Source organism: Anoplolepis gracilipes, chromosome 11 (genome assembly GCF_047496725.1).
Source record: "Anoplolepis gracilipes chromosome 11, ASM4749672v1, whole genome shotgun sequence".
In the NCBI taxonomy this organism is placed as follows: domain Eukaryota; kingdom Metazoa; phylum Arthropoda; class Insecta; order Hymenoptera; family Formicidae; genus Anoplolepis; species Anoplolepis gracilipes.
Window position 1 is genome coordinate 7,025,328 of NC_132980.1, and position 22,971 is coordinate 7,048,298.

Genomic DNA, 22,971 nt, shown 5'->3' on the forward strand with positions numbered 1-22,971 from the left:
TGAATGATTTTTTGTATAAAAAGGTTTGTACGTGATGATGTATTATGATATAGCATCAATTCCCGTACATGTTTGCGGATCTTTAATTAACCCTTACTCCATATTTTTATTTTTGGCACCTTCTAACCGTACAGGTGGGTCAGCGTATTTTCGATAAGTTTATTAATATGTAAAAGTGTTTTAAAAAATCTGAAAAAATGTATATACCTTCTTTGAACATTCTAAATAAAGACTAAAATAATAAATTTGAAAAATAATTTACTTAAATATATTATTTTGTGATTATTTGTTTTCGAGAAATTGACGTTGTTAGAAAAATTACAGACAAAAATGATCCATCAGTACAGAATAAGGGTTAAAATCATATAAACAAAAAAATATATCTTTTTTATGAACCCTTTCATGCAAGAAATCATCTAGATTAAGATATCTCTTTTCACCTCGCAACGATTTCCCAAAAGAGAACTTTATTCGTGATTGTTGTGAATCTTATATATATAATCTAAATCAAATTTATATTTGGTTTCTGGCAAGATAAAATAGCTGAAAAAGTAACATTATTACTAACAATAAGCACAGAAGTTTGTAAGATTTCGTAGACAGTCATCCTACTCGAATGGTTTGAATAAATGTCACAATTATGAAATTAATTTTATTTTAATTAGCAATTTTTAATTTTTTTAATCGACAGATTACAAAATAATTTTTTTATTAATTGATAATTTTCTTATTAATTAAAATTTTTGTTTATATATCTATAACAGCTTATTTACATATCTGTGTGTTGATAAAAAATAGATAAGTAGATTATTATGTGTATTTTTTACTTATTAAATTTCCGAACAAAATTAATTTATTTAAAGAATTAAGATGTGGAACAAACAAACTTTATCGCAGTCACGTAGTGATTATGCATAACGTATTCTACAACGTAACGCTCGAGAATTTTATCGGCTCACGTTATTCCACCATGGTATTCAGATTTTATAATGCACGTGCTTCATTTCGAAAATTTATCGTTCACAGCGCACGTATAAATATCACACATGGAAACGACGTATCGTAAAGTATGAATGTCGCGCTCAATACATGGCACTGTCACTGAACGGTGAATATGAAGGAATACTTACTATATATGATGTGAATTAAATAATGGTATATAATTTAATATCGAATATTTCCTGTGCTTCGTCTCATAATTCTACGAATGAAGGTATCTAATTTATTTATTTCAAGGAAAAGATTATAAGAATATTTATATTTAATCATTATTTTTGTTATATCCTCTGTACGAGATTTTTTAAAATTTTATGTATAAAATTATTTCGATTTTATTGCATTTGTTTGGGATGAGAAAAATAATTATGGGGTAATTTATAATATTTATCAATTGTTGTATATTTGTTATTTTAATTTAAGGAGGCTCATCTACAGTTTATGCATCTTTAATATATTTCAAGATTTGTCAATTTTACATTACGCTTTTAGCCTTTTAAAGTATAAAATTAATTTGTGAATTAAACATTTATAGAATATCATTTATTCTCAAAATCATAAATCTTATCTTATATCGAACTAACTTTATAATGACTATATTAATTCTACAGGCCAAATTCTTTACTTTAACTGACTGATAATTAATTATTAACTAATTATTAATTTTATATTTTGAAAGGTTGGAAAATGCCTTGCGCACTGTCGTCAAATTCAAGAATGTCGACAAATATATCAGACGTGTCAACTGATATAGATGATCCGTAGAGTTCACCTTTAAAGGTGACGAAGAAAATTCTTACACATACACGTGTTTCTCTTATTGATGATGACGACATACGTACCGCCAAAGGACACACAGGACGCCCGAATCGGTGGAGGGGGAAGAGACGCCGTGAGCTCGCACCCGACAAACATAATAACATCGCGTTCGCCGTGATCAGTCTACCGCGTGCTTGCCGCCGATATATTACTCTCTTATTGATGAAAAACTCGGTTGCGCGTACATACATACGTATAACCAAAACCTTAACTTGCACAATTATCTCTCGATCGATCAAGGCCTCTGATATTGACGTCGCGATCATTGAATATATCGCCACGTGGTGTCAGTAGTGACAGGGAACAAGCGAGCATGCAGTTGGTGTCCTTGTAAACGATTCCGGTGAGTGACGTGCGGTCTTTTCCTGTGTTGTCTAGTATTAATATTAATTACCGCAAGATACGCGCGAGAGTACGATCGCCGGTATGTATCTCGTAGATACTAATAATGATTGATATTTAATTGGTGCGTGAAATTTGACCGGTGCGCGATAATTGAACACATCGCCGCGTGATGTCAGTAGTGACAAGGAATAAGCAGATACACACGAGAGAAAAGAGTATGATCGTCGGAATTACGTCGAGGTTATACGTGTCTCATAAATAATAGTAACCGACATTGAATTGCTGCGCGATTAGGTTAGATTGTCATTGAGTGCCGTCTTGATCATTTAACAGCTGATTCTTTCACACGTGGGTGTTTGCAAGCATCGTGTACGATTAAGTGATGCATTTACGTTCGTTGGTCGAATAGTAGTCGTGTGTTCGGCGAATTTCGGGAATGTCAAATGTGAAAAAGTATCGAGCGAGATTACATCGTGTTTTAATGCGCGAGTGATATATGTAATACGTACAATATATGAATGAAATGCGCATAAATGTCGGCGAAATAAAAGCATCGGGGATTATTATTGTGGTTACGCGCGAATTTGAATATTGCAAATATGTCTCAATCAATAATCAATATTCGATCGAAATTATTATACATCGACATGCGTAGTGAATATCGAAAAAAGATATATAGATATGAATATCGCGGATTAATGTTCGAATTAATATGTATCGGGAGTGTCGGGAAAAATATCGTGTGATATTGAAATTTGAGACAGTAATTGATGCCCAATCATCTACTTATATACTTGTGCGATGGATCATCGATTATCAGTTAAAGCTTCGGACAGAAAAATGAGTAGATAAGATGACGAGAAGGAAATAACAATTGGTGAGTCTATATTATAATTATAATTTAAAAAAATTACATTTTTATTGATATAATTGTACAATAATTGTGTCAAAACAATTGTATGAATTTTTTTTTTTACGGATACACACGATTGAAAAATGCTTATTAACCTGAAAAAAAGTTTAAAAAATTTCTGTTTAAAATGAAATGTATTTTTTATATGTGTGACATTTTGTCACAATTTTTACATTATAACTGTAATTAAAAAATTACATCTTTTATTGATATATTTGTATAGTAATTGTGTTAAAAAAATTGTATGAATTTTGTTTTTTACGGATATACACGAGGTTGAAAAATGCTTATTAACCTAAAAAAAAAGTTTCTATTTAAAGTGAGACGTATTTTTTATTTGTATAATATTTTTCCACAATTTTTACACTGTCATTAATTACATGATAATAGTTAAAATGAAAATGGCACATACACTTATAATTTAAATTTTATATTATAAAAATATGTAACAATTTTTTTACATTATAAATGCTAACAAAAAAGGTTGACATGAGTAACAACATAATAAATATTATTTATGATCGCCATATATTGCAAATGTATATATAATTTGTTTATGCGCGACGAATTAGGATCCCATGGTTGATATTTTTGCATTATTTTATCTAAAATCGAAAAAAAAAAAACATGAATCAAAATATTGCAGAATATTTTGTAATATATAGCGAAAGAGAAACATATCAATGCTTTGTACTATAAAACAGAATTTTATAGCTTCCGAGAAAAAAGATTTCGCAGTCGCATATGGCATCTCGTTTCATTTATCTCCAAGCTATATCAGGTGTTTGTTTTTTTTTTTTTTTTTTTTTACGAGATATATTAAGATACGGAAATCAATTATTTTGTGCGTCATCAGAATCATCGTTTATATTCGCGCACAATGTCATGCGATGTTTGTGCAAACTCGAACTGCGTAATCTGTCGCAATAAATTGACAATGTTCAAAATTATTTTAACTCGATGATTATATGTATATTATAATTGGCGTGATTGCGAGATCTTTTTGCGCCAATATTTATGTACGAAGTATATCGTGCCAGTTGCATCGATTCTGTCCAAAAAAGAGAGAGAGAGAAATATCTCACATCCATGCGAGTTGCCAAACTTTACGACCAGCTGCTACCATGAAAATATTTATCGAACTAACTTTTCTGACGTTTCAATCTTTCTTTCTTACCGGATTATCGCGCACTGATCCGAGATATCGGAAGAATTACATCGTTTATCTCAGCTCGATTAAATTTGTCTTTCATTCCGTGAGATTTCCAGAAGTAAGATTTTTATGTCAGATCTTCGAGAAAGCAATTAGTTTTCTCGAAAAAAACAAGATATATCTCAGTCACTTTTTCTTAATATCGATATAATTTAAGACTTGAGTAATTTTTTTATATTTGAAATACAAACATAATTATAGATAATACAATATACGGATGCTTTATTTTAAAAAGTGTCGTAGGTGTTATTTTGACGAAAATAACGTGTACGAAATTTTTTGAAATAACTTTTGTCCGTCTTTCTCAATGATATTCTTATTCTACTTTTAAAATAATGTGATGCTGTGCATGCCATGAACAGAGACTTCTCTCTGTCAATCTATATCGTGTCTTTTAGATTCCTCTTCTGCACGTTCTGCTTACATTCAAAGCCAAGTTTGAATTTACTTTTCGTCAATCGAGACGGTTAAATAGACAAAGACTTACGCTGACTTTATTCTTATAAGAGAAAATCCTTTTAACCGATTATTCACTTGAAGGAAAATACATATAAACGCAATTATCGTTGAATGTAATATCGTATCAATAAAATTTAATATAACAATGCGCTTCGTTGGTTTCTTACAAATGAATAAAAATGATATCGTCAAATATAATTCTATACTTCAATAATAACTCACATTTCGCCCAATGTTTCTATATCTCTCCTCGGAAATAGGTAGAATAAAATTTCATATTTATCAGCAGGGGAATAGAGGTATTATTTCTTAAATTCAATTTACGCAGATAGGGTGCTACGTAAATTGAAATATTGAATTATGTAAAAAATTTCGCGTATGTTTCTACGTATAATCGACAAATTATTAAATATCAGCATTAATGAATAATCTTTAATTAGCTGTAGCATCCACTCTATAAAATAGTCATCTATTGTATTTTTTTGCATTTCAAGCTGATAAATACTAACGAAATTAAATATCGTTAATAATTTTAAATTTAAATTTGTTTTATTCAGGGATGTTAGTTTTTGACAAGTTTTTCACGACGTTATTTTGATGCAAAAACTAGATAAATTATAAAACGTATTCACCGTTCCACGTTGAAGCAATGTTGTATATCGCGCGACCGCCATATCAGATACAAGTTAAGAATATTAATTCTCACTGTAAACATACTAATCCGGGCACTCTTGCCTCCTCTACTTCGCCAATCTCCGTATCGCGAAACTCGTTTTCGCTCAAGATCCGGTAGATTAGTGCAAACTCGACGAGATACTTTACGTTTACTACGAAATATGTCGGATAAGCGGACTTGCTCCATCTCGATGAAGCTCTAAAACGCGCGGAAGGAAGCGTGGGAAGGAAGTCGATCCCTCGGGAACTACATCTTGCGTTCTAACTCGTTTTTACGCTCAACGAAGAGCTGCCCTTCCTATATCTCACCGAGTAATGCAGCCGCGTTGAGGCTCGGTCCAGGATACCCATCCACGAGGCTATCTGAATAAATCAATTTCACTATGGCACTAAATTTCGCTCAAGCGTAACAACTTAGACTTTTATAATATCGATTATGCTTTCTTCCAAGTCTCTATTTGATAACGTATTACATATTGATATGAGAGGATTTGATGTCTTATTTCTTTTTCTCCGCTAATGTAATTAGCCGAACAACAGTGACTTCCTTTTTATATCGCGATCTATCTGTAGAACGTTTGAATGTTTCGTTGTTTATTATATAAATTTTATTTAATTATAAAAAATTGGAAGCTCGGAAATATACTTCGTTAAAAATATGTGATTTTCGAAAATTTGTTATTTTAGAATGATGTAAAAATAACTTGATTAATTAACTTATAAATATTTATACTTATATGCGTATATATAAATATAAATATAAATCAATATTTATTACATAATTTTTCATGCATAAATTATCATTAATTCTCAAGAATCGATGTTATGATTTAAAAATTGACAAGGAGAAAATTTATAAATTAAAATTTGAAACGCCGACTATCCTTCTCAGAGGATATTTTTTTTCAAGCTTCTCTGATTCACACTTATATCGTATTTTGATCGGATTTAATACCGATACCGCCAACGGCCTCTACCTTTCTTTCTGTCTTCCTGTCACGCATGATTGACGACACTACCGTTAGATGCGCCGGCCAAAATACAGGGAACAAGGTATTGAAACGCGATACCAAGCGACAGAGACGAACAGCTGTGAGACGAGTGACAGCTCCGTAGGAATGGCGAATCGCAGCTCGCACGTACACACCACGTACACGCTCGTAGAGAGCATGCCCGCGGTAGCGGGCGAGCACGACATGACGACGACGACGACAACGACGCTCCTCGCTCCTCCGCCAGTTCTGGGCTCGCAGGGAGGCAGCTCGTCGGCGCTCTCTCAGTCCGACAACGCACGCGACCTCGCGCGGTTCAGACAACCCCGTGCTCCTAGTGCTCCTCGTTGTCGTTTCTGTACGTGAAACCGCTGCCATATCCCCGTCTTTCTCGCGTTTTCCCACTGCTTTCCTCCCCGTGACTTGCCGCGTAAACCGGCAGAAGTGCGGAGGCAACGCGAAGACGATTCTAAAACGTTTTGCCTCTTGGCTATTGACTGATACAACTAACAGTGTGCAGTGAAAATTCCCTCGGGTCCGGTTTTAGTTTACAGTTGCATCTAGTTGCTAACTAACCAGTTCTATAAATTAGCGATTCTCTCTGCGGATTGTGATTTACCCGACGCAGGAAGGGGAGGAGTCCTAGTTATTCTAGGATTAGAACAACTAGCGTTACTGCGAGCGACGTGGTATCACTTGTGTTTCCAGTGTGTTTCCGTAACGTGTAGGCGGTGTAAGTGCAAAGGGTATCGTGGAGTGAGAGATACGTTCCTCGAGTATTCACGGTGAGCATCCACTATAGAGATCTTGACACTGATTATGATTACTCTCATCGTTTGCATGGATTTGCTTTCAATCGATTTCTAATGATTTGAATTCGGTTTGGAATTTAACTTTTAATTGTAAAATTTACGCGGATTTTTCTTGTTTTTTTGTTTTGTTTTATCGTACTACGAGAGCTTTCGCGACATTGTAAACTTTCGTAATTATGCATGCGTGAACAAGAGCGGGAACGAAATTTTATTAATTACAAAAGCAGCTAATTAAACTTTCCTTCTTTTACATCGAATCTCGCAGGTCAATATTTCGATAGCTGCTTCTTCAAAATCTTCTCGAAATCATTGTGGAAATTTCTGGGATCGGGATATAATGCCACTTTATTTATAGAGAGAAAAGATAGCGGAAAAACAATATCGCTTGTTTGTTCGAGTTGTACTTACATGTAAGCCACAAAATAAAATTTAATTATTTTTAAAGTGGCGACTTGTGAGTGCTTTAAGTGAAGTATGTTTATTGATTGGAATACAATTCAATAATGGAATCATGCAAACGATGCGAGTATACAGGTTGTAAACACCTGTTTTTTCATTAGAATTTAAGCTGAATTTTTTTCTTCTACTGTTATCAAATTAATATGAAAATAATTTTTAAATTTTTTTCAAGCTTATATAAAGATATACTATTTCTTTAATTAGATAGAAATAGATGCTTATGTATTCGCGCTAGGAAAATAAGAATTAGGTGATAATTGGCAACATAAGAGTAGAGATAACACTGATAATATTGATTATATAGTTGTTATCGTGATTTTTTCTGTTTTGGAGTACTTGGAGCCATCGAGGAATATTTTAATTTCAACAAAAGTACAATTTGCAGAGCTAATCTTCTTTCTTTTTATCTCTTTTAAGAATCTCGACGCGAGTTAAATTATTAAATTAATAATTTTAAACCACCTTACACACAGAACTTATGTAACTGTTGTAACATCAATTTCCAAACAACAAAGTTTTCTTAACGATTAAAGTATTTTTCAAGCACAGTAAGAACCTCGTTACGTCGCAAGGTAATGACAAGCGATTTTATCGCCGGCAATGAAAATCCTAAGACTGTTGTTTCTCACAATTACGTGAGTTGTCAATTAATTTGCGCGAATAATATTCGCTGAAATTATTCGCTGAAATTGGCACGAACGTGTTCGTCTTCGCAGTATATTATCACGGATCCCGTGTACTTGTAATAATCTTCTCCTCGCCTTAGAACTATAGAACACGAAGATGCATCTCGAGACTACGAATGTCATCTCATTTTCCCGACGTTATCTCTTGGCAGGGGAAGCATTCCCTGTCACTTTATAAATGTAGTGAAGAAGCGTGCGACAAACTGACGTCATTAATTAGTGGTGTACGCGAGCGTGATAATCGTTTTCACGCTATCATAGGATAATAAGATAAAACATGGTGATCGCGAGACTAGATTTCTCTACCTTCTCTATCGCACGCGTGTTTCACGCAAATTGATTTAATTTCGATGTGTCTCGTCGTGTCACCGAATCATTTCGCAAGCTCATCAAATTCTTCTTCGCAGCACGAAGGCTGGAAAAAAAATGAATATAATTTGTTATCTTCACACATGGCATTTGAATGTGATCTTTAATTATTCAAAAAAACGTGTTTATCCAGCAAATAAAACATCGTAGCTCATGCGACATATCGCGAGCGATCTTTTTGCCCGTCAGCTGTTCACCTGCAGGCGACGATGACATAGTAATACAAGCAGAAAGAATAATCGGGCTTTCTGTTTGCCTTTATCTCGTTATAAAGCTGACACGGAGACGGTCCCGTCGAAGGCATAAAGGGAATGTAATCTACCCCGTAGTAGTTAAACGCGCACAATAATGAGGGTACAACTTCTTTTCGGAAAAGCTTTTATTTCAAGGGTAACTGTAAAGAGAACGAGAAGACTGTAACGTATTCCAACTGTATAAATAAAACGTTGACAGGATGAGGTAAGAAAATAGATTTTTTTTTAATCGATGCTTATTAAGCGGGCTTTGATAGAATCTGTTGACATTTTACCTTTCTACGAAATACTTTTAAAAGAAAACCTTCAAATTGATAAAAAATTACCGAACTTCTTTATAAAAGTCTCCGAATTTAAGTCTCCGTAAATTTAAAATTCGCGCGACGATTTTAATCAGATTCAATTACAATTTTCAAGCACGATTCGGAGCGTTATTGAATATTTTGTATGTAACTTTGTTTTAGTAAAGATGTTTCTTTCCTGCACTATGGATTAATTCCCTCCGCAACTACGCAGTTTCGATGTATTTACAAGCACATTTATACTTGGTTTTTTAATTAAAATTTAATGAAATGAAAATAGCCCCAATATGTGATGAAGAATCTCTTTCACATAGTTGATATATACAGATGAAAAGATCATATTTTATCCACAAGCTATTTATAAACAGTTTAAATTAAATTGTAGCTTGGGGAAGCTTTAAAAAAAGTCATAAAAAATCTATTTAATTATTTTGAGTGTGTGAAAAATGTATTAATTACATTACGTACCAAATATATTTGAAGTATTAATGCATTTATAAATTGAACGGAATATTGAAATACTTTCGCGAGCCATTATACATCATATTATTAATTATTTTTGTTTTATCGCATATACTGTATTATTAAATATATTATTTCTATTAATGAAACAATTTAACTAAAATTTTTTAAATACGATATATAAATGACGTCAATTCGACACGCAATATTGCACTCGGATAAGACAGTCATTAATCTAGAATGTCCAATTGTTTGACATGTACTGCGTACACTGGTCATCGAATTTTGCCATCAATTTTGTTACTCGTTCTATTTCCGTCGTCACTCTTTTCATCCGCTTACTGTCCAATGCCCACGTGTCATGCAGGAGTCACCGGTCCAGCGGCAATGAACCTGTCGAACTTTTGCGTCCTCGTGTAGCGGCGAATTTAATTTTATCCGAGAAAAAAAACGCGCGACGGCCACGCGCGCAAACAGTCGAATCTGTGCCAGAACTAACTTTGTTTTTCGCCAATTTGCTGTAGTCGACATTGACACTCGGAACAGCCGATCATATGGCAACGATGCATATGCATCGACGGACGCGGCGTCGTTCTCCTTGACGTTGGAACGGAAAGTAGACTGCCACGACACACTGAGAAACGTCGCACCTGTGCGAAAAAAAAAAGAAAAAGAAATGTTCCATTGCTCACGTCGATTGCTTTGGCGAGTTTTGCGCGCGTCGAGCCTCGAATTACGATAATATATATGTATATTTTGACACATATGTAACGATAACTTAAGGTCATGCGTATTTTCTTTTTATGCATTTTTCTCGTTTAAAAGTTTGACGGTCAATTCAATGTTTTGCCGGGTGATTGGTTTTCACGATATTGATGGTCACTCACGAACGATGGATGTGTTTTGAGAAAATATTTCGTTTTCTCGAAATTCCAAAGGTCTGTTTATAGGGAACCATTTTTAGTGACACAACATTGTGACATTATAATCGAATTAGATATTTTAGAGAGAAAAAGAGAAAACTTTATTCCAAAATATCGTATATGTGTAAAGCAGATGAAAAGAAATTATGTATAATGGAAATTTATTTTCGACATTTTTGAAATAAAATTCTTTTTAAAATAAACGATTTAATTAACGCTCACAACTATTATTGCAAACGATTTAATCAACACAGTTGATTGTGTTTTTTATAGAGGTAACATTTACCATTTAATGAAACATTTGCTGTTTTTTTTTCATGAAAATCTATGTACGATCTAATTTCTTTGGCGCGAGAGAACATGGAATATACAAAAGGGTTATTATTCAACGCGTATGACGATGTTATCAATACTGACCTGCGGCAGTTTAGAGAAACATGTAGATTGTGTCTGCGATACTATCATAAAGTGAAAAAAAAAAGTTATACGAATTGATAGTGAAAAAAGAATAGAGACTTTCTCTGAGTTACTAACGATCTCGGCTTGTTAATTTTAACAATGCAATGATGTAACAATTTCACTGGTTTTTTTCCTTTGTAGTAATCAAATAAAATATTATAATGGATATAATAATTGCATTGAGCAATTTTTTATAAATATATTAGATAAAATATGTATGATGCTCTTAAATATTGTAATTTTTATTCTTTAAAGCGCATGTTTTTAATTTTTTGTTGTGTAGTAAAAGCATTAGAGTTTTTGTAATGAATTTCGTGTACATCTTTTATATGCTTTATAAAAGTTTTATAGAATGTTCTCCTCGCGTCAAAGTGTTCAAAGTTATATTCCTTTAAAGAAAACACATTTAATAAAAATCTTTTCTGTTCAGACGCGCTTTTCTCTTAACTTCTGTAGGGTAATGTTATTTCAAACATTTCTTTCATCTTTACAAGATAAATTTTAATCTCTTCAGGACTAGATAGTCGAATTCCAAGTTGAGATAATGACATATTCTAAAGCGACACCTCGAAATTCGACTATTCCCACAACACATTACTAGAGAGAGACTGACTAACAATAAGATAGGAGCTCTCAAATTTCTCTAACTTTAGCTGCATGACGTCAGTAAGAGAAATTTCGTAATTGTTTCATTAGTTTTATTAAAAATATGAGAAAATCTCTCTTTATTAATTTTATGAAACAAAAATATTATATTTCAAATATTTCGCATGTCTTCACTTAATCTAATATTATGAAAAATTTAACTTGCTCGTGTAAGAAAATTTAATTAATTTAATTAATTTAATTAACTTTGTCAAATTATGACGATAAAAAGTTATTTAAAAAATGTCATTTTGTTCCACTTGAGATTTTGCTTTGTTCCAAGTATAATTTAGAACTAATTTAAATTGCTATGTCACTCAAACATATTGCATTTATGACTTATATTAGAATGCTTTTAGGAGCATTAGCAAATATAAATAGATCATGAGCACGAATGTTGAATTATTAGCATGCCTCATAGTGTTTGGAAAATCGCTTGTTAATGCGATTTAATTCGCAAATTGATGAGATATATCGAAATATTGGGCATTAATAATTGATATGATATCTTGACAATTTTCTGTTTGTATTGACGTTAATTATATGTATTTATAATTTTTTTTTCTCTAGTTACATATACAACTTTATTATCACTTACATGTAAAACTATTTTTAATTTTTGACGTTTCTTTTTCTTGCTTATAAATCTTATTAATCTTTTACAATTGTGATCTCTCACTTTTAATGTATGAGACCTAATCTAAACTATCTCTTTGTTTCTTTTATCTACTTTACGGTAGTAGATAATTTTCCTCTCTTCTGAATACTTTTATTCCGCTATATTCGATCCGACAGCTAATTATACATGTCATGGTGTAGGTGTATATTTTTATTAGAAAACTTACCTGGGAAACCGTACCTGGGAAATTGCATTTTTATAAATATGTTGTTTTATATATATATATATATACTTGCGCGTCATCTCTTTAATTGGCTCAATCGCAATAACGTGATGTGAATTAACAAAGAAAATGTGTTTACGAAAGCCTTTATAAAATCGCATTGTTCTTAAATATAAAAAATGTGAAAAATTCTGCTCAATGAGACTTTTAGTAAATAATTTTGCACGACTATAATCAAAAGAAGTTACAATGGACTGACAATCGTCTCATTTGATATTTAGTAAATTGCTTTGTCAATTTGTCCGTTTGAAAATCTCTGTTACATATCTTTTAATCTGTTGTCAGATCGAGTTCGTTTTACAGACACGTTTCGTGTTACGAATAAAGATAAAAAAATAATAGTCGAATGATATTGAATAACAGTAATGCTGTATATTGTATAAAGGAGTTCTCTGTTTCAGATGCTATATTTTTTTATGATAAAATATCTCGATTTATGTAATTAATATTGTACTTTTATCAACAATGCGAATTCAGTTTATTTTAATAAAGCCTTATTAAAAATATCGAAGAATATTTTTTTATCAAAAAATATTTTTTATGGAAGAAATGTACGGAATAATTTTTTTTATTTACGTTTTTATTTTTTGAGTATATTATCAAACAAAATGCTGTATTTTCTTACACACATATGCAATTTATTTATGTACGAGAAGCGGGAAAAAAGATATTCCTATACATTAACGTTAAAAGGTCAGTGCATAATCATCACTTTTAAAGGCTTATATTTCAGATCAGGATCGTTGATCTGTAATAATTTTTATTTCATAAAAAATTTGGACCATATTTCTTTTATTACTTAATCATAATCAATTACATTAAAGTTTGCTTTTTAAATATTTATAAGTACATTCATCATTCTGATATCTCTCTTCACTGACTTTTCGTATTTATCGTGCATCTTATCATCATTTATTATTAACTGGATATATCATGCAAAAAAGAACATACTTGACAGCCAACTATTTGATCATTAATTTCATACAATGTCTATTCTTACCTTTTATGTATTCATATATTATACAAATTTAAACACTATGAAATATACTGAATGACGTAAGAGAGACATGTTTTGACACGCATATAAAAATAACTGAAAATAATAGAAAACAAAATATAAAATGCTTATTTGTATAATGAAATTAAATATTTATTTCACAATTTAATTTTCAGTTAGATAATATAACGGGAATATAACAATAATATAGTGCATTTTTTAATCAAACACTTCACTTACTGTCAGTTTGTGACGAATCGTGTCCATCATTAAAATAATATATTCTAATTTTGCAGAAATTGAATAATGGATGTGTCAGGAAATAGTAAGTAAACGCACTATACAATCGAGATTAAAAAAAAGATTATTTATTGCGCAATTAATAAGAAACGTAAAAAAATTATCTCTATCTATTAATTAAATAATATTAAATGCGCGCAAAATAATTAATTAATTAATATTCAATGATATGAGTTTACCTTTCCATTGCACTTATTTCATGAACTAGAACTCATCACTTTCATGCGTGAGAACATTTGGCTTTCGATATCACCTCTGGATGGAATTCATGTTACGCCATGCGACGGGAATGTTGTCAGTCGGTCCTTTCCAATTGTTGATTGCATTTCGCAGTCGCGCGTTTCCATGACTTTCCAAAATAGTTTCAGAATTGGAATTTCGGTTAATCCTTTCGGATAATATGCTGTCCGCAACAAGCAATTTAGCAACTTTCAATGAACAGTTTCTCATAATGTGATTATATAGTATAATTAATTTTGTTAAGCGCTAAATATTTATTTGTTTGAATTAAATCGCCAAATGTATCAGAAAATCTGATTATACATATTGATAATAATACCGCTTGAAGCATTTATATTATATTATATTATATACAGTTTTTATATTATTCTCGATTAGTTCTCGAATTTCATGATAATGACTTGTGAGCAATAGTACCGTGACGATAACGGTGTTTGTGGAAGATGTAATTAATTCTGCTAGTGAATGAACCCAATGCAATGCACTCTAATGGCTAGAGTCAACTTGGCTTCGACAAACTCTGTTGCTATTTGATGATCAGATACGTGCTTTAAGCTTGCTCATTATGCGAGCTGCTGTTTATTGCGAAAGACACAATGATGAGATTTACATGCTGGAAATGTGATTGAGAAATGGAGTGCTTTGTTTATTTATTTCGCTGTTTTTACTTGAAAGATTGAGAAAATGAATCTAGTATTATGTTAGTGAATTCTGCATGGAAGTATACGCGAAACTTTGCTAAGATGCTATAAAATGTATTTATAGAATAGAAAACGTAATAAATATTTTCTATTAATGTCATTGAAATTAAATATTTACAGAATATCTTTTTTTAATATTTCAAGCCTCTCTGTATATTTTTTCATCAATAGAAAGCTGTCATTTTACTTTAGTTTTTAAATCTCAGTATTTAATATTTTGCAAATTAAACATTGAATTAAAATTTAGTGATTTTTATTATAGTTATTAAAAAAATAGACATATATTTTACACAGTTATTAAAAAAAATATTTGATTAAAAGTTTGAATAAATGTTTACTAAGAGATATATTTTAAAGACTAAATGTGTAGTGGTTGATGCGAGTTATAGTGCTAGTCGAATTATATTCCTGATAACAATTGTCTGTGCTTTTTCATTATGCTATCTTATTTAGTATCGGTCACAATTTTTCTCTTATTCTCATCTTGTTTTTTCACTGCAGTATGTACATTTATTATGCATACGAATATAACGTGCCAGACAATAAAGTTTTCACATGCGATCTCTATCTGCCTCTTATCCTACATCTGATGGCATTTGTATAACTACGCGATATACTATGCGAGTACAAATAATATAAAATAATTTTTTTATACGTTTGCGTCACTTCGATGTTTACCGACAAACAAACACATTTTCTTATATATCTCTATGTATAAGATATCTTATAATTTATTCAGTTTTCTTTTGTGGGTTCGAAGGGACGCTGTCTGAGAAGAATTATTTTAATCTTGATAGCGCGATTGTTTAGGCTCCCCTGATGCCATTGCTGCTCGATTTCCCATCGGATTAAAGGCTAATCGGATACATATGCTAATGAGAGACGCATTTGCTGGCTAGCAAATACTTCCATGATTAACGATATACGTTTTCGATTCGGACGTTTGTTATACTTTGCACAATTGATATATTTCTTATTCCCTTCAGACTTATGTAAAGCTTTCTGCCGACGTATATGACGAGACCGGAATCACCGAGAGATTTATGTTAATAAAAAAGGATAACAGTAGCGTATACATTTTCCAACGCGGAAGGAACTGTATACAATAAAGTTTTCAATGTCCTTAACGAATAATGTCAGTATAAAATATATAATGCTTACACAACGCGGTACTTGCAACCTGATATGGTTTAACTAATCTTAATCGATCTCAATCGATTGGTGGAAACACATTTACATTTTTATTAACAAAATTTCTCAAATTTTTTTTACTTTTTAAAATATTTTTTGACAAATTGAGAGAAATAAATTTGACATATTAATACTTTTGTGAGATACAATATATTAAGCAGGATGTCTACTCCCTGGAAAAACATGTAAAGCCTGGAATTCTCAACCTGGAATTTCTTTTGTATCTAGAAAAATCAGAGAAATCTCATGGAATATTATTGGCATTCAGGGATTTTTTTTTACAAAAATTCTTTTTTTTATAATTTTGCTCGCGTCTAAAATTGATGTCTCACTTCGTGAAAATTCGTTATTTTTTTAGAGAGAGAGAGAGAAGGGGGGGGGGCGGAAAGGGGGAAGGAAACAGCAGGCGCGGATGGTGTCGGGAGCCAAATTGAAAGACGGACATTTGTTTCATTATGCATATCTATTAACCCGCGAAAAAGTCTATTAATACGTCTATTAATTAATAATTTTTTTTGTATGTTTACAACGGGCTGTACGCGACTTTGTTATTTCGTGCTGTGACACGTGAGCGAGAACTGGTCGACATTGAGTTTGTATCAATAAGATTTAACATGTCTTATCGAAATCAGCAGTATCATGCAAAATACCGCACGAGTGTTTTGTGAGTGTTTTTGAAGAACAATGAAAGATTAGAAGATGAGCAGGCTTGAAATGATATCGGGCTTTGTGGGAACAATAAGATAATGTTATTATGTATGAGTGATATAATTTATTATACGTATTCGCGGAATTAAATTTTCTTGTCACATTGTCATTAATTATCTAGAGTTTTGGTTTTGTTTTTAATAGTTCTAGAATTCTTTACAAATATATAAAAATTTTTAGAATGTTTATTAAATAAATTAGATTATATTCGAAACGCCAAAATCTGGAGACACGTATTTTGATAATCGACAAAATGAGACGTCTCACACAACACCAGTCAGCCAAACAAATTGCGTTTAAAATGTATACATATATATTTTGTTTATATATTCAATTATCTCGTAATATATATCAATGTCTTAATATAATATTGAATGTAGAGTACATATTCTTTGTAATGATAAAGAAATGAAAATTTTATACAAGAAAAATGCTTATGAAAGTTATTGAGTTTTATAAATACATTTACAAATCTAACAATTAAAACTTAAGCTCTGTGTTTTTGTTTTATATGAATGAGAAACATTAGAAAACGCATATAATAAAAAAAAATTATTTTAGAAAAATTTGTATTAAACAAAATCTTTGAAAATATTTTTGAATATATTCTCTTTACTTGGAATTTTGGATAAAAATATCTTGAAAATCAGGGGATTTTCAGGGAATTTTTTTTTACAAGATTTGAGTAGGCACACTGTTAAAATTATTTTATTTTAATTATTATTTTATTGTGTATTAAAATTATTTATTAAAACTATTTTTTTATATTCAATTTTTTTAATGCAAAATGTATACAAGACGATTACATAAAAGTGCAGGTGTTCTTTTAGTGTAATAAAGCAATAAGCAGACATGTTTCAAGGTATGATATGTTGTACTAATTATTAGTTAATTGTCATTGTAACAATCAGTAAACACTCCACAAAAGGTATTACAAGCTGCGCTAATTACTAATCAATTGTTATGTTACAATAATCCACGATACAATTAGATGTGTTTTTACGTCACATTGCCTGCAGTTCTGAATGAACTCTATAACCCTACATATTGTATATGAAACTTGTACGCAAAACGTCAGTTGACCGATCGCTCTTCGTGTTTACGTCGAGTCATTGAGTGATCCAATTTTTAAATTACGTATAACGTGTGTAATCGAATATCGTATAAGTGTGAGGCTTCTAATAACCCATTATACTTCGATGGCGGCTTCAATTTCAAATTGTGAAGTACATCCGAGCTAATTGTCTTATAAAAGCGCGAGAACACACAGGTAATACGAAGTGGCCTAAACTTTTTTCAAGAGTTATCAGAAATAAATTTGACGTGGTTATTATAATATTTCATTCGAAGACTTATCGTTTAAGAGATATGCAAAAGTAATTTATGCCTGTTCTTGCAGTCATGCGTCCATTGTCTTTTTTTTTCATTGTGGCTTTCTCTTGTATCTTTTATTATAGACATCTTTTTTTATTACATTTTGATGTAAAATATCTCTTTTACATGACCTATGAAATATTTCTAATTTTTCATTTTTTTAATTTAAAATAACTTGCGTTTTAAAAATAATGTATCATCATTTTATTATTTTATATTTAAATAATGGTATTTTTATTATTGATATATTTTTATGGTATGATTATTTATTATTGAGTATGTGATTTGATACAATTTTAATGAAAAATCCATTTAGAGATAAAATAATGTAACTAAAAATCACTGAGAATAATTCCATTTGTGATATATTCCATTTATGATATTAAATATCAAAGTCGTGCGTTTTATGAAAACTTCAACTAAGGAAAGTATCCGACGAGGAATATTTTTAAGCTTTTACAAATATTAAGGTTTTACTGATGTTAGGTGTACATTATAAATGTACGTGGATAAGTCTACATAAAATTTAATCCGCTGTTAACTAACACGAATTGGACAGAATATAGATTACATATTTGCGTAATGAAATACTGACTACGCTTTGCGGCACAATTGCAGGATTAATTAACGAGCCGAGTATATAGAGACAATGTTATGTTAACGACAATGAATATGTCAGACGCACATGTGTCTGTGGAATTTGGAATGTGGTATAGTCATCCTTTCATCATTTTCGTGAATAATGCGGTTCATTCAGTCGCTCTTAGTTAAATGCTTCAGTCATATTGATTATTTTATCTAATGAGGTGATCGATTTGAGATTATTTGAATCAAGCCGTTTTAATAAACCAAAATATACATAATACAAATGTCACATGTAACTCTGAAATTGAAATTGAATTATGCATAATTTTATATAATATATACAGAAAGGAATTTGTGAGTAAACATATAATTATTGACTTTCTTGTCGCGAGGTTAAAATGAATGAAATCAAGAAAAGTAAGTTATCACAAAATTAAATGTACATTACATGTAAATTAATTTACTTATCCTTTTGAATGCATTTCGTGATGTATTTCAGTTTCTAATTAACGGAAAATTCAACAAGAACTTTGCTTCATTATTAACCTGCTTCACTCATGCTGTTAATGAATTCGTATTTGGCTTCTTTACATTTCACTCAGTCCGAAAATCATCATCGAATTAATAACAGCAATTTTCATGAGATGGCAATACAAAATACTCATTATGTAAAGTTTATCATAATAAAAGGAATTAATAATAATTATTAAATATTATAAATATGAAATAATATTAATATGAAAAAGATCGCATTTATATTTATATGTAATTAAATATTCGTACATTTAAATTAAAAAAAAAAATATATTAAATTTAATATGTATAAAATTAAAGATTTGATATGTATACTTGACTGTCAAAAAAGCATAAATTATATTATTAAATATATTTTTTGATATATATGTAAATTATTTGTGGAAAAATAGAAGAAAGATGCATCTGTCTTTGTTTAACGTTCGTATAATTCTGCCTAACAATAACATATTATGCACAGATTTATGTGGTGATTAATCGTAATTGGTAACGATAATCCTATCATATGATCGTATGATGTATTTCGCGTTGGAAACTCGTAAATTGCCCATCATCCGCTCAATTGACCATGGAAAGTGGTTACACAGGGACCTTTAGATTTTCTATTAGATGAGCCGATAGGGTCAACGATACTCACTCTCTGACGTGACATATAGGTATACAAACCACTCCAATTATCTGAGGCTACCTGCCTTTATTTTGTATCTAACGTAAAGGATATATATTTAAAGTTTTATTTAATATTGTTGACAGTTAATTTTTTTCTTCCGCAAAGAAATTGTTCTCTTTCATTTTCTCTCACGCTTAAGAGGCTTCATAATATGTATTTATGTTTGCGCAATATTGTAATAAATCGAGCTCGCGTTTTCTTAAAGAATGTTATGTGAAAGAGTAGAGTTCACGCATCTTTCTAAAACAAGTTTCTTACGCGAAGGTTTCTTCGAAATAATTTATACCGTTACTCGATTTCTTTTCTGCATGCATTTCTCGAATAATTCTCTAACGATCGTTGTTGTCGTAGCACATTTTTCTTTACATGTATGATTCGTGCGACGCGGTATGAATTTCAAATTCCAACCTAGAAATGGCATCGTTAGAAAGTCTAACATTAAAAAGTCGACTGCTGTCTCATTCCGTTCTCCTTTTTTCCCCCTTTTTTTTTTTTCCTTGACGCTGCACTTCGCACTTTCATCCTCGCGCTGTTTTATTTGAGATGATGTACAATATTGGCCGCGCGCCAAGACTTGCGATATCATAGGAAACGAGCAGCTTCTGGAGAATTGCTCCTTCGAGCGCGTTAAGAGACGGCTGATCCACTTTAAGCGCGCTTATTTATAACTGAAAAGAGAACATGAAAACAGAAGATGCGCAGGATATTTCTCAAGCATGTTACATGACATTGCGAACGATTACTTGGGATGTTGAAGGATGAAACTCCTCCGTGAGTAAGACATTGCGAGACAATTGCAGACATCTGTTTCTCACTCGAGATTCATTCGCCACTCGAGTCGAGTGTCTTGCTTGCCAGGCGTATATATTTTCCGTGACCCTTTTATATGCAGAAGATCGCAAGTGGCTCGGTCATTAATGGGATTCGTAAGAATCATTTTTATGATGCATCGCGGTACTTGAGCGCGTGATTTAAGACAAACATAAGTCAAATTTTCTCGGCCTATTTTCCTCAGAAATTTCAAGCACGGTTTAATATCCGTTATTCCGCTATAAATTATACGTCGAGAACGTATTCAGAATTTTATCGTAAATGTACGTCCTTTGAAAATTACATAAAGTATCATCGATAAGAAAGAGAAATATGCTTGACGAGCACAGAAGTGATGCATCCCGCATTAAACTCGAAAATGCAAGAGACTCTTAATCTAAAAATTAATCTTTATTAATATATTTAAAAAATATTTTACAAGTATAAAATTATAAAAATTATAAAAAAAAATATTTTATAAGTATATAAATTATATTATTTCTTAAATATCACTGTAATTAAATTTTTCGAAAAAACTGAAAATTCTTTCTTTCTTCTGATATTCTCTTCATTATAAATATAGATTATCCAGCTATGTTGAACTGTTAAGACAGAGTTCAAGTGCGTCAGAGGCATATTAATTCCGATCAATGCGGAAAAAATCACAAACCTATCGCTGTCAATCGACTTCTCATTTTTATTTTAATTAACATGATTCAAATATCAAAATACTAATTATTTATAATACATTGATATTTGATTCTTAACATGAGAATCAACTGAATGAAATATCTGTTGAGAAAATTTAAATAGGAAAGAGAAATTTTTCAAGTTTTAAATAATATTTTACAATACAAAGAGAATTATTATCTCATTAAAGAATCTATTGCATCATGTCGAAAATCTCTTCCATTTTTGTACAATAGTTATACATTTCCGGAACAAAGTTATCCTTAGGGAGTTTTTTTTTTTTTTTTTTTTTTCGGAATGGCGTACGCAGGCGAATGGAACTACACTCGGGGGATTTCCGCCTCTCTTTTTCACTTCCTGATAACCAATCACTATTGCGCTCACGTATAAAGTAGTGTCATATGTATACAACGCCTGAATTCGATTTTATTTTACTTTTCGAAAAAGTTTGATTTTATTTTTACTGACCATCATATGACATGCATTCAAAAGTTTCTTTCTCTCTCTCATATATAGAAAGACTTGGACAGTTTTATAAATAAAATTAGAAATTTAATATATAAATTTTTTTTATTTGTATAAATTACTTGTATTATATGTATAGGTGGATGATATAAAAATAAAGCAATAGAATATATCTACAAATAATTTATGCAAATGTAACTTGGGCCATAGAAAAAAAAATTTGTTACAAAGAAAGCTGTCGGCTCATAATTAACAATTTGACGGAAATTGCAATTTGTGCTTTTTTATTTCATCTAGATTGTTAAGACTCGAAACTTCGTGTAGTATGTTTCGAAGCCGAGAAAACTTTCATTATGGTTGATGATACGCGCGTGATTCCTCTTGCGTTTCGTGTGTAAAATGTCTGTGCAACTTGCTGCGTTTTCGTGAAAAAAAATTTTCTCGAAAGGAATTGACGTAATAAAGTAAGTTGAATGTCTCGGATATATCAGTAAAAAAATGTAAGACGATGAGACTTGGATAATTGTTTCTCTTTTGCCTTTTACGAATGTATAATCCTCTTACGAATACGTAATCCAGACACAAAATTAAAAGACGCTTTCTGATTTAATTCTTGGCGTATAAAATTTTAGAATTTATTACTTTGAAATAACTTGAGCATTGCAGAACATTTTACGTATACTATTCTATTGCAAATTAATTAAATTATTGTCTGCTAATTTTCTTCGCATTTTACGATCTTGCGCAATTCGTGACATTATCGTATAAAGTTCTGAACTTTCTCTATACCTCTAATTATCGGTATAATCAAATTAGGACATGTTTTATCGGCTAAAAATATACCGACAGAACACAATTTTTCGTACCAATTCTATTGAAATACCTTGCCTTTGTATTTGAAGAGGAGTATGTTCATGTAATTTCGCGAATCGAAATCTCGATTGTTCTATCCATCGTACTATCATTGATTTTAATTTAATATTCCTTTTGAAAATTGCTCGTTGTATGTACAAAGTGTATT

The 22,971-nt window shown here is 31.2% G+C and overlaps 1 protein-coding gene across 14 annotated transcripts in view; it reads left to right on the plus strand.

Moving 5' to 3' along the window:
- The window catches only part of Dnc (phosphodiesterase dunce), a 324,716-nt gene that overhangs the window by 180,608 nt on the left and 121,137 nt on the right, over positions 1 to 22,971 (plus strand). For 2 of the 14 annotated variants that reach the window (XM_072901814.1, XM_072901815.1), the window contains exon 1: positions 6,200 to 7,197. The exons of 8 other annotated variants lie outside the window; for them this stretch is intronic. The gene's annotated coding sequence lies outside the window, so the exon portion shown is untranslated. Of the gene's footprint in view, positions 1 to 6,198; positions 7,198 to 22,971 lie in introns of those variants that run through there. 4 more of the 14 variants (XM_072901818.1, XM_072901816.1, XM_072901813.1 and 1 more) reach the window with 3 other exon arrangements.